The 12698-nt window shown below is 34.9% G+C and overlaps 1 protein-coding gene across 2 annotated transcripts in view; it reads left to right on the top strand.

The window, feature by feature from the left end:
* IRS1 (insulin receptor substrate 1) overlaps positions 1–12391 on the top strand; it is a 49610-nt gene extending 37219 nt beyond the window's left edge. For both annotated transcript variants that reach the window (XR_009155707.1, XM_058188081.1), the window contains one exon: positions 11222–12391. The gene's annotated coding sequence lies outside the window, so the exon portion shown is untranslated. The remainder of the gene's footprint in view (positions 1–11221) is intronic.
* Positions 12392–12698: the final 307 nt, after the last annotated feature.

The raw sequence follows: 12698 nt of genomic DNA, 5'->3' as shown, positions 1-12698 counted from the left end.
ACACCTCCACCCAATTGGAACACGGCCAAGCTCCCAACCAATCAGTTTAAACCCCCACTAGCAGTTAAAAGGAAGAAGCAGCTGTGATCACACATCGCTCCTAGAAGCACGAAGCTGTAAACACCAGCCTGGAGATGACGAATGAGACTTCATCGAAACGTCGCCAAGACACTTCCAATTTTATGCGGGAAAATAACCGAATAACCAAAGACCTACGTGTGTGTGTGTGTGTGTGTGTGTGTGTGTGTGTGTGTTTTCTGAGGTTTTCGTGGGTGTTTGTATGTAGGTCTTTGCTTATTCGGGTTTTCTCCCGCATAAAATTGGAAGTGTCCAATCAGAGCACAGCCAAGCTCCCACCCAATCAGTTCAAACCCCTACTAGCAGTTAAAAGGAAGAAACATCTGTGATCACACATTGCTCCCAGAAGCACGAAGCTGAAGCCTGAAGATGACAAATGAGACTTCGTTGAAACGTTGCCAAGACACTTCCAATTTTACACGGGAGAAAACCCGAATAACCAAAGACCTACATACACACACACACACACACACACAATTCCAGTTATTTAATTATAGAACAGATTTTTTCAATCTGATGTTCTTCAGATTGGAGTTGTAATTCAATTCTTCTGGAAACTTTGGATCAGACAAGATTGTCATAATGGGTAAATAATTCTTTACCTCCTCATAGTCAAGCAAAATAGCATTGACTTAGGTGTATAACATATTTTTCTGGTTTGTTTTGCTAAATTGCAAGCTAGCCTTTTAATACATTATTGACTCCTATTTATTTTATTAATCTAGATAACGATTAACAACAGCATTGATTAGTTTTTATGTCACAGGATTTCACCAATATTGAATTCTCTTTATATGTGTTTCAGTTCCCATAATCCTCTAATCTGTATGGCTTTTGTGCTAAAAGCACAAACAGTGAAACACAACAGTGAAAAAATAATTGGATAATGAAAGTTGACTTGGAAAATTATGTGAAACCAGAAACTGTGATTTTAAATCATGGTTAATGAATAATGATGCTGTAAACCCATTAAATAGTTAACTCCATGAGCCATAATTTAGTAAACTAAATTAGCATAATATAGGAACTCAATTGCTTATGGTCTTGATCGTTCTCCTTGCCTAGTTATTTTCAATGAGTAGGCAGTGTTGATTCTGATTCTCTAAAAAAATTATGTGTTGGGTTACAGGAGCTTTAACATTTACATTCAATGCAATTACATGCATTGTGATGGGAGTTGGCATCTGTTCATGATTGTGCCATGGATGTATTTCTCTTTATTTTTGCTATAAATCTGCATCTGCATCTGCCTTGGCTTTGAGCAGAAGAGCTTATAATGCAGATAGGTAAAGTAATGCTGCAGCTTGTGTAATATGCCTTAACACTATAAATATTTAAGACATCTAGCAGGTTTCATAATTAATCTAATTGGCATAGATTGAACCAATAAATTAAATACAAAATCTAATTTAAAGTATTTGATATGTAACTCAAAGATGTCAATATATATGCTGTGACAGTGTATTTTAAAATTAAAGACATCTTTTAAATCATACTTTTTCAGATGCTGAAATGCATTAAAACATAATTTTAAAATCTCAGGAAATTTTCAGTTGAAACATCATTCATCAACAGTTGTCAGTATAATTTATATGCAGTAAACTAACGCAAGACAGGCAAAATTAATGCTGTATTAAGTGTGCTTCAAAATTATGAAACATAGTTAATTGTTATTATTGTAGCTTACTTAAAACAATAAAACTTTATTTTTCAGTAACTATCAAAAGAAAGGAACTCCATTAATACCATATAATGTAATGTTACTGATTTCTCTGATTTCACATTCACATAGATTTAAGACTCATAATAACATTTAAAAACTGAAAAAATAAAATGGCTTATAATTTTATCTGTGACTGGATGCAAGTCAAGCTCTTCAGAACATATTTTTTATCGTCTGTTTGGTTTAAACTCTTAAGCTCTCTATTTTCAGCAAAATGTAGTTTGGAAATAATTTTTTACTTTTTTAAAAAATTCCTATCACAATATAAGTTTGACGTCACAGTTGGCTTTGAAAGATTAATAGGAAGATGGATTCTGATTTATAAAATTGCAAGGATAACTGTGCAACTAGTTTGACTCTTGTGTGGGTTGATTAAATAATAACCTTACTGCTTCTGCATTAATTCTATTGAAATTCAAAATATTTTGGTAATAAAACCAAAAAACGTATATGCTTCTACAGAAAAGTGACTTATTTCAATAGAAGAAAACATCTCTACAAACATTTGAACTGTTTATATATGTCATCGTATGTTTATTTGTTAGATATATTTGTGAATTACTTCTCAGTAGTTTCTGTTTAGCTCAAAGCTTTGCACAATATGAACAATTGAGCTTCAGAGTGGATTCAGATGGTATAAAATTTGGCTGAGGTAAGATCATTGCTTGATAGGAACAGTCTTTTGTAATGTGGAGGTTATGAGACCAGATTGTTTTCCAAAGACCAAGAGGAAAGGGTTATTTAAATTGGAAGAATTGATAGAACATGGTTTTCTTGGACATCTGATGTGCTAGTTGCTGAATTTAGGTACAGCCTTTGCATTTCATTGGCAAGCAGTTATAGAAGTAAGATAGCCATTGTTTTTTGGACAGTTCATTCTCCGAGCTTGTGGGTTGGTTTCTGAACATTTCGTTACCAGGCTAAGTAACATCTTCAGTAGAGTTTAGGGGGTGTCAGTGTCAGTGTTCTGTTTATAAGGACTTTGTGTGGTCAGTAGGTCTTGTGATGGGTTAGGTGCGAGTGTGTTAAGTGAGGGTCTTGTGATGAGTCAGATATGGCTTAGGCTAGGCTGGTTATAGGTCAATGTATCTGTTGATGGAATTGCTTGTGGAGTGCCAGGCCCTGGATGAACTCATGAGTGCGGTGAGTGGTAGTGTGGCTGATGATTGCTTTTTTATTTGAATAGCCCATTCTATAATATGATTTTGAAAAATGTTAGGTTTATATTTAACTAATATATTACCAGAAAATAACATTGATGAAATTCAGCACAAATTAAGTTCTTAAAAATAAACAACATATTTTGTTGATTTCATAACTTTTGCTTTGGTACTGCCCAAATGTTTATGATCTTTTAAAAACTGTAAGAGAAGTAAAACAAGCTTTCATTGTTGAATATGTGATTATCTTAAATATATGTATCGTGCAACAATAGTGGGAACTATGGCATTAATGTCACATTGTTGTCATACCTTCCTATTGAACAACTTTGAAAATGGGGAGCAAGAATGCTGTCTTCATGTGTTTTGCAGGAGATGTTGAGCAGATACTACTTGTCAAAGATACCTTTGTGTAAATGAAGTTTTGGTTTTTTACTTTAGTTTTTGTTCAAGTGCATTTTTCTTGCATTACCAATTATTTCCGTAAAGTTCCATAAAGTAAATTCTAAGCCCCTATTATTGGAGAATCCAGTTTAAATCCTGTGGTGAGTGGGAAATGGTTTACCCAGATTTAAAGCTGCCAGCAATGATGTCAGTCATTTTAATGACACCACAACATATTGGGAAAAAAACAACCTTAAATGTTCTGTCTTGTACATGATATTATGTGTTGTTAAGGTAGCATTGGTTTTTGTTGTTAAGAAACAATTGTGATATCTAAATGATAACTTAAAAATTGAGAATTTTATTGGCTTACAAATTTTCATCGGAATATAAAATACCAAGGAAAATAAAAATAGTGGGAAACTAGGAGAAAGAAAAAGGATAGAAGAGAACATGTGGGGAAGAAGGGAGAATTTTATTTTCTTTGTTTCAAACTTACTTAAAAATAATTTCTGTTATGATTTCTTTCACTGCTAATATTTAGATTTAATGAGGAAAGTTCACTTTTTAAAAAATCCATTTTAATTCCTTAAATTTTGGATCAGTTTTCCAGTAAGCATTCACTAAATGGTAATATCATATAAAGACATCAGTATTCTGATGTATGAATGCAGTATTGTGTCTGTGAATAAATTTGAGTCTACATTGTTCTGTAGCAGTTCTGAGAACCTCAAATTAAAACTAGCTGCATTTTCAGAATTTTTCTATTAACTTTGGTCATTTCAATATATTGGTCATAATCTGGTGCATATGAATAACTATTGGTATTTCAATAACTGGTCATATTTAATATGTTAATTATATTGAGATTGCACTCTTAGAAATATCCTTGCCAACTTGGCTCAAGATTTCTTGGTAACTTTAGGTTCTGCTGTTCCCACATGTATGGAAAAAGCCAGCTTGGGAAAAGTTCATCTGAAATAATTATCTTTCACAACTGATCTCTCTTTAGTCTTTATTAGGTTCCCCAGAAGAATACATTCCGCAGAAGAATGTGGCAAATTTCATAAGGAATTTTAGAACAAAACTATGCAATGATATTATCAGCAGAAAGATATCTTGTTACTCATGAGAAGTAGCTATGGTCACATTAAAAGTATTAATGCCTATGTGACATCCATCCATCCATCCATCCATCCATCCATCCATCTGTCACGTATCTAATATATCTTGCCTTCTTGAAAAACTCTCCCATATCTAATATCCAGAATGTAGACTTAGAAAGAGAGGTCCTCTCTTAACGAGTCTATATACATTAGCATTGAGCAGCTTGCTGTCAACAGAGGGGTTAGGGTTAGGGTTAGGGTTAGAGAGGGACACCTATCATAGTCCTTTCAACAGTTCCAAAAAGATTCCACCCCCATTTGCACTCTGATTCAGGTGATCCTGAGAGCACAGATAAGCTCCCAAGTGGCCTTAAGAGTTCTCAAGGAGAGTGCTAACCATTAGAAGTGCTAACATATTTCTGCGAAGAAATATGATCCTTCCAATCCCCCCCCCTCAGAACTAATCATTCTATCATCCTGTTGTGTCTTGCCCGCCCTCAGAGCAGCCAGGGCCTTCTTACCTGCTCCCGAACACTGAGGAATGTATGCCTCCCGGCCCAAGTCCTGGCTCCATGCCCACACAAACTGCAGAAGAAGGAGAATCTCCCGGCCCCAGCCCTGACTCCATGCCCAGGCAAACGGAGCAGCTAGACTCCTCCCCCTCCTCCACAGCATGTGAGCCTGAGGAGGTTTATTCTAACAGCTGATTGGGTAATCCTCGCATCAGAAGATTGGATAGGCGGAGGCAACAGAGGAAGGAGGCAGGCCTTAATGAGTGCTGAGTCATGGAGCCACACCCCATGGCCTATATAAAGGATCTACTTTCTGGCAGTCTCTGAGTCAGGCAAAAGTCAAACTTATCTTGCTGAAGTCACTTACTGGTCTCCTGCCTGCTCTGAGGACTTTGCTAGGACTTTGGGCAGAGCTGCAGAGGGAAGCCTGATTTGGATTTCCCTGACCCAGCTGTCAACGGAGGAGTGGGACACGACACATCCTCACCATCCTGCCAGAAGCAATGAAGCTTCTTGGATGACAAGCGAAATGTCTTTTTCTTCCTCCTCAAAGAAAAAAAACAGTCCAGTTGCCTTTTGAAAAAGCATCTTTGAGGTAACTATGATCTGGATGACCGAGAATCTCTATAGATATTCTCATATTTCTTAGCAGCCCACTCACTGCCCTTTGCAAAGCTGTTACGGCTGAAAATAGTCTGCTTTTTAATAATTTGAAGAAGTAACAGTAGAAATGATAAATTTAAACCAAGTCTTATAAAATAGAATAGAATAGAATAGAATAGAATAGAATAGAATAGAATAGAATAGAATAGAATAGAATAACAGAGTTGAAAGAGACCTTGGAGGTCTTCTAGTCCAACCCTCTGCTTAGGCAGGAAACCCTACACCACTTCAGACAAATATCTTTTTAAAAACTTCCAGTGTTGGAAGTTGTTCCACTGATTAATTGTTCTGTCAGGAAATTTCTCCTTAATTCTAATTTGCTTCTCTCCTTGATTAGTTTTTGCCCATTGCTTCTTGTCCTACTCTCAGGTGCTTTGGATAATAGTTTGACTCCCTCTTCTTTGTGGCAGCCCCAAGATATTGGAACACTGCTATCATGTTACCCCAGTCCTTCTTTAAATCAGACTACACATACCCAGTTCCAGCAATCATTCTCTGTATGTTTTAGCCTTTAGTCCCCTAGTCATTTTAAAGTGCTATCTCCTATATTTTTAGGCTTTATCACAGGTTACCAACCCTATTTCAATCATCATCAATCTTATTGTAATCTGGCTATCATGTATTGTATTTATAATTATAAATGAGTAATAGTTTCCCTGAATGAGTAAGAAGGCATGTAAAACCATAAATAATATTGTGGCAACTTGAGTTTAGAAACATTAAGAGAATATTGCATAACATTGAGCTATCCTATTTTGATGGTGGGATAACATTCTTTGTTCTCCATACAGCTGAATTGCGAGCATCCAGGAATGGGTAGCCATTCCTGAATGCGCTCTACCAGCTCTATGAGAAATGACGTTCAGGTAGACCAATGCTCACTCTTTTTTTGCACTATTGCATGATTTAAATAAAAATTAAAACATCCAAGTTACTTGGATGTTTTCACTGGATTTCACTGATATGTTTGTGAACAAATCTTGTACCTGCTTACTAGAGATCACAATTTGTTGCTTTATTGCTCAGAACATCCTTAGTGATAAGAGGTGAAGCTAGTGAGGTCGGACCCAATGCTACTTAGACCATATAGGACCATATACTGTGTTTCTCCAAAAAGAAGGCTGGGTCTTATTTTCTTTTGACCCCCCCAAAAAATGGCTACACTTTCTTTTTGGAGGGTTCTAATTATTGATTCACCTCACGGTGGTGGCACCAACAGTGCCGCCCAGCAGAAGCCTGCTGCTGGCCCACTTCTTCTGTGGCTGCTTGCCTCCACTCTTATGCATCATCCTGACCTTCATCTAAAGGCAAAACCGGAGGCCAGGGCAATGCATGCAAGTAGCAGCAAGTGGCTGCAGAAGAAATGGCCACAGAAGAAGGTGAGGCAGGTGTCGGGGTGTGCAAGGCCTGCTAAGTAGGGCAATTCCACCCTCCCGATCCCCATCCTAGCTTATTTTTTACTTGTGTGCTTTGCCCCATCTCTTACACCCTGGGGTGGGTGGGGTCTTAATTAGGGCTAATTTTGTGGGTGGAGCTTAATTTAATCGCATGCACTCAAAAAGAGGATAGCGCTTCTTTTCAAGGTGGCTCATCTTTTTGGAGAAACACGGTAGATCCTAATGTCAAGGATTAAACAAGTACCTCGTTTAGAAAAGAATGGCCAAAAGTCTGTTAATCAAAAGAGCCTGGAAAAAGAACCTTCGCATTTAAACTCTGGGACTGGCAGAAATATATTAATTTCTATGTTTTACAGTGTAGTTTATCTTATCTCCAGTAAGGCAGATTATCTAATAATGTCAAGATCTTGACTTTTATTTTGTTACGCCGTTCATGAATGTGAGATTAATTTTTTAGAAATAATAGAGATTGGCCTGATCTGTGTAATTCAATATTCACAATTTATAATATGTGCAATATATTCATGGCTTCTAATATATCTTTTGAGAATATTAATCTCAAAATTTGAGGGATAAACTTTCTTCTTTACATTCCCAAAAACAAAATTTAGGTCTAGGATTCCATTTTAATGACAATGATCAGAATTTTCCAGTCTATTCCCCATATTAGCCAGCTGATTCTATAAATAAATGTCCAACAACTCTAATGTAGGTTGAAAAAGTTATAGTGTAGATCTGAATATTTTTATTATTTTCAATACCCTTTTATTATTTGTATAAATAATAAATGACACTGAACATGGTTATTTTTTAAGAAAAAAAGAATTAGAAAAATTGCTAAATTTGTATTCTTACAACTTTCTTCCTTTTGTCATGATTGGATAGTTGAGCTATTCAAGCAAAATGCCAAATTTATTTTTCTTTAATAATTAACACTGCTTTTTTTCTATTCAAAATATCTTAAAGCAGCAGGGTTTGACATGTATGGTAGAACCCCATATTTCACTTTCAATTTCTTTGATAACATATTCATCACAGGTTAAAAACATGCTGGGTACAGTTTGTTCTTGCACCAAACTCTTTATTCAGCAGTTCTGGAAAACAGCCAAATATGAAAAGTAAATCCTTCCCAGTTTAAATGAGGCAATTAATTTCGTTGTCACTGGCCCTTTTAATGAAGTATGGTTGCACTGTCTAATTTTAGGATCAACATAGTTTAAAGCTGTGACTGAATATTAGGTTTCATATAGCTGTTCTAAGTTATATTAAATGAGAATGGTGAACTGAAAACTAGACCAGTTCTGGATAACCAGTAGCAGAAATGTTGAGTAGTTCGGAGAACTGGTCGTAAAAATTCTGATTGGTCCCACCTCCATCTATTCTCTGCCTCCCAAGTCCCAGCTGATCAGGAGGAAATGGGGATTTTGCAGTAACCTTCCCCTGGATTGGGGAGGGAATGGAGATTTTACAGTATCCTTCCTCTGCCATGTCCACCAAGCCATGCCACATTCACAGAATCGGTAGTAAAAAATTTGAAACCCACCTTCAGATACAGTTGTGTTATGTGAAAGATGTGAAAATATGGGGGTTTTATAGAAAACTAACAACATTGGACAAAATATTACTGGGGACTGATTACAAATTGATAAGGATATTATACAATTATCTATTACATTATAAAATGGAAGAACAAGTATGGGCCAAAAACTTTGGATATAATATAGATTTGGGATAAAGCTGTTCTAAGTGGAACTTCCCTATAGATTGGTAAGAGGGTTCAAAGTACTTGTGAACATGGAAAAGATATGGAAGAAAATTCTTTTGAAATCCTTCATGCTATACGATACAGATTTCCAGTTCGTGTAAAGAACCACACAGAATACATTTGATTTCTTGGGCAAATTGTGTAGCACAGTCGGTCCTTTCAATCCTTACATATCTCTAAGGAATTTTTTATTGAAAGGGTAACATATTAATAGCAGAGCAGAACAATAAAAGACTGCTGGATTGTGGACAATTCCTACCAATATTGTAATGTATATATGTGTAAAATCTCTGAAATAATCCCAGCCTCCTACCCCCAATGTACTTGCGTATCTATTCCTAAACAGACATGTATAGGAATTTGGTTCTTTCATTTAACGAAGTAGTTCAGAATAGCTTTCTCCCTAAAAGAAATTAAGTGTATTCTCAAACTCAGTTCATTCTACAAAATATTAATAACATTCACCTACAGTACAGTAAACTAAAATAGCAAACTTTTAAAGAAATTACAGAAATCCATTATGTGGTTAGGTTTATGTGATGTGTACAGCCATTATTTGTTAAACATGATTCAGACATAACCTAAAGAATGACAGAGGAATATTCCAAACAAAACAGCGAGGAATGAATATTGACCCGAAACACAGAATTGCAGTTATTTGTTGGAGAAGAAAAGAGGAAGAAGGATGGAGACAAGGCAAAATGGCATAAATACTAACAAAAACATGAATGCTATCATTACATACTGCAGCAGCTCTTATTGCTTGCCCTAGTTATCACCTTTATTTGCATTTATCATCTTGATGATTCTTGTGTAGTTATTGGAATAATTATTTCTGCAGTAGTTTTACACATTCAGAATGCTTAGATTTGAAAATTGGCATGCAAACTCCTTCTTGAAAGTCATTCACACATTGTTTAATATTAGCAAAATAAGACAAATATTATCAAAGAGGTATAGTAGATATTCATATAATTACACTAATGTATACATTTAAATTCCTTGCCCAATGACTCTTATTTGAATGAACTAAAATACCTACTAATGATTTTAGACAGAAACCAAAAAGATACGTTTAGTAAAAATGTTTATATCCTTAGAATTGTCTTCCAAAAATTTTTTGTCACCCCAATAAATGTCCTATTTACTTTAGGACTGGGTACCAAGTACACATGATTGCACTTCATTTAAAAAGATATAGAAAAATATAGGTTGGGCCAACCTTGTTGCCCATTCATGCATTCATTCATTAACAAGTGCTTGAGAAAATCTTGTATAGGAAGTATAATTCTTATTAATGCTTTTTCTATCGTTTGCTATCCAATCCAGTTGTCTTGGATGATATGAGGATTCCAGTCTTCCCCAAGATCCCTTCCAATCCTATGATTCTATTTCTTTTTCTTTTGTCTCCATCTAGCATTGTTGTCTCCCACTTCTTCCCCTTCCTTTCCCTGTTATCTTTTCCCATGTTTATGATTAGAGAGGTGTGAGTGTGTTTATGTGTTGACTTTCAATATATGAGAATAATTTTCATGTCTGTGAGCAAGGATCTTAGCAATAATGCTGATGAAGGCCAGTTAATTTTACAAATATGACACCTTTTTCCACAAGCAAGTTATTTGAGTAATTATTAATTCTTCTCCAGAACCTTCAGTCACTCTTTTTAATGTGCCTTCTGGTAAGTATGTATAAATGTGTGCATGTATGTGTTTGTGTGTATATAACCAAGTGTGACATGATGTATTTGGAAAGGGGAAATCTTCAGGATTGGTTTCAGCTGAATTTGACAAGATGTGGAATCTGAGCATTGCACAAGAATTTTGGCTGTATTTATAGTTTATTCATTTTTCCCCATCTGCTAGACTTTGGAGAAATAATATCTTAAATTCTGGGTCATCCCCCCCCCCTCATAAATATGGTATAGTCCTTGTCTACTGTTCTCTTGTCAATCTGAAACTTCGAAGTTCAAGAGTTTCTGCAACCTGAAGTATTTTTTTCCCCTCACATTTTTAAACTACCCAATTTTTCCACAAAGAGGACTCTGGTTAGATTTATTAAATCATGTAATGTAACGTAATGTAGCATGGATTTACTTTCTAAGTGCAAATCATAACTTTATTTCAGATATTAATTCTTATAACATGCTAAACAAGCTATATGAATACTGTGGCAGTTTTCATAAATAATCTGGATTCATGTATCAAGCTATGCAATATCATGGTTTGTTCAGTTTTGTCTGACCACGTTATATATAAATTGGTTTTATTTTATTTGCTGTATTTTTTTCTCACACAGGAAATATTCCATGACTTATCATAATTATAGGAATTGTAAACTGGGATATCTATATATTTATAAGAAATGTAATTACAAACTTGTATACATTTATATGTTACATAGTACATCAATAATATTTCTTTCTTCTTTTCTCAGAATGATGACCTATACAACCTCAGAAAAAAAACCTTCTTCTTTGAACTCATGGGTATCCACATTTGGTTTTGTGTATCACAACTAGGACCTCAGTCTTCTTCCCCAGTAGATGGGTACGATGCATCCAGTTCAATTTGTTTACTTTACACAAACCTCAGGAGTTAATTAACTGAACTGCACATTCTCTTTCTTTTTTTAAAAAAAATTTTTTTTGTTTGTGTGTGCCATGCAAAAGCACTGTGACACCTGGACAATGAGTCTATGATTGCTTCCTCCTTTATCATAGAGATTTAACTGGCAACAGTAAATTTATGTGCCCGCCACTATAATATAGTGAGAGTGGCTATACTACTAGCTCATCTATGTAAAACATAAAATTTTAATTTGCTGCTGAAAAACCTGTATGACAAATCATAAGTGTAAATTATTACATACAAACTGTTAATGTTGGTTGACGAGTATTAAATATTTAACATAGGTTTTTGATTTATACATGTACTTTTTTAATTAAAATGTAACTTTTCCTACAGCACATCCTTTTTGATGTGGAACTGAGGTATACTATATTCTGTTATAAACAGAGTGGGATGGGTGGGGGAAACTGCTTAAAAAAAGGCATTTTAAGAATAGCTTAGGGTACTATTCTTTTTAAGATTGTAATTCAGAATATATTATATGGATCAATGGCCCATGAACCTGGATGTATAGTCATATTTACTGATATCATCAATAACTACAATTCAGCTGAATTCTTTAAAAATATAATATTTTTTATTCTTCCTGTGAAACATTATGAAAAGGCAAACTTATTTGTGCATGGTATTTGCAAGTGTGAATTTGAAATTGTTGGTTGCACAGGAACGTAGACAATATCAGAAAAATAAAGCTAAGTCTTCCATTGTATGTATGTATGTGTGTGTGTGCGCACCAGTGTGCCCCTATATGTGTGTGTGTGTTTATAAAATTATATGTGTGTGTATAGGTATGTGTGTATATATACATACACACACATATATAAATACTTAGAGAGTTATATAGGTACAAAGAAAAACATCTGAAATATTGGCAAATACTTCAAATGAAATTATTCCTGGAATGAAATATGTGGGCCTTTGTAAATTCTGGAAATCTCTTTCTATACATAATAAACTAGGAACTGTTTTATCTTTATTTCTCCTACTTCATTGTTCTCTCTTTACACCCAGTCAATATATCTCATTGTATTTGGGGTTCTTGATTTGTTACAGTAGGAATGGTAGTTCAAATATTACTGAATAATAAAATGTTTCGGTTGAAAAAACACATTATTGTCGAAGGTCAGTGATAGGTTGAATTCCTTAATTATAACTTACATTCCCATTTTCTCCCAATTTGATAAAATGGGATCCTCTTCATAGACATTATAGTGAGAATTTTACAATGACTTCCATAACTTTTAAAGTTCAGAAACGCACAAGCATATGAATTGAAGTAGGCA

The sequence above is a fragment of the Ahaetulla prasina genome, chromosome 6 (genome assembly GCF_028640845.1).
Source record: "Ahaetulla prasina isolate Xishuangbanna chromosome 6, ASM2864084v1, whole genome shotgun sequence".
Classification (NCBI taxonomy): Eukaryota; Metazoa; Chordata; class Lepidosauria; order Squamata; family Colubridae; genus Ahaetulla; species Ahaetulla prasina.
Note: the sequence above shows the minus strand (reverse complement) of the source record. Positions and strands in the feature narration are given on the sequence as shown.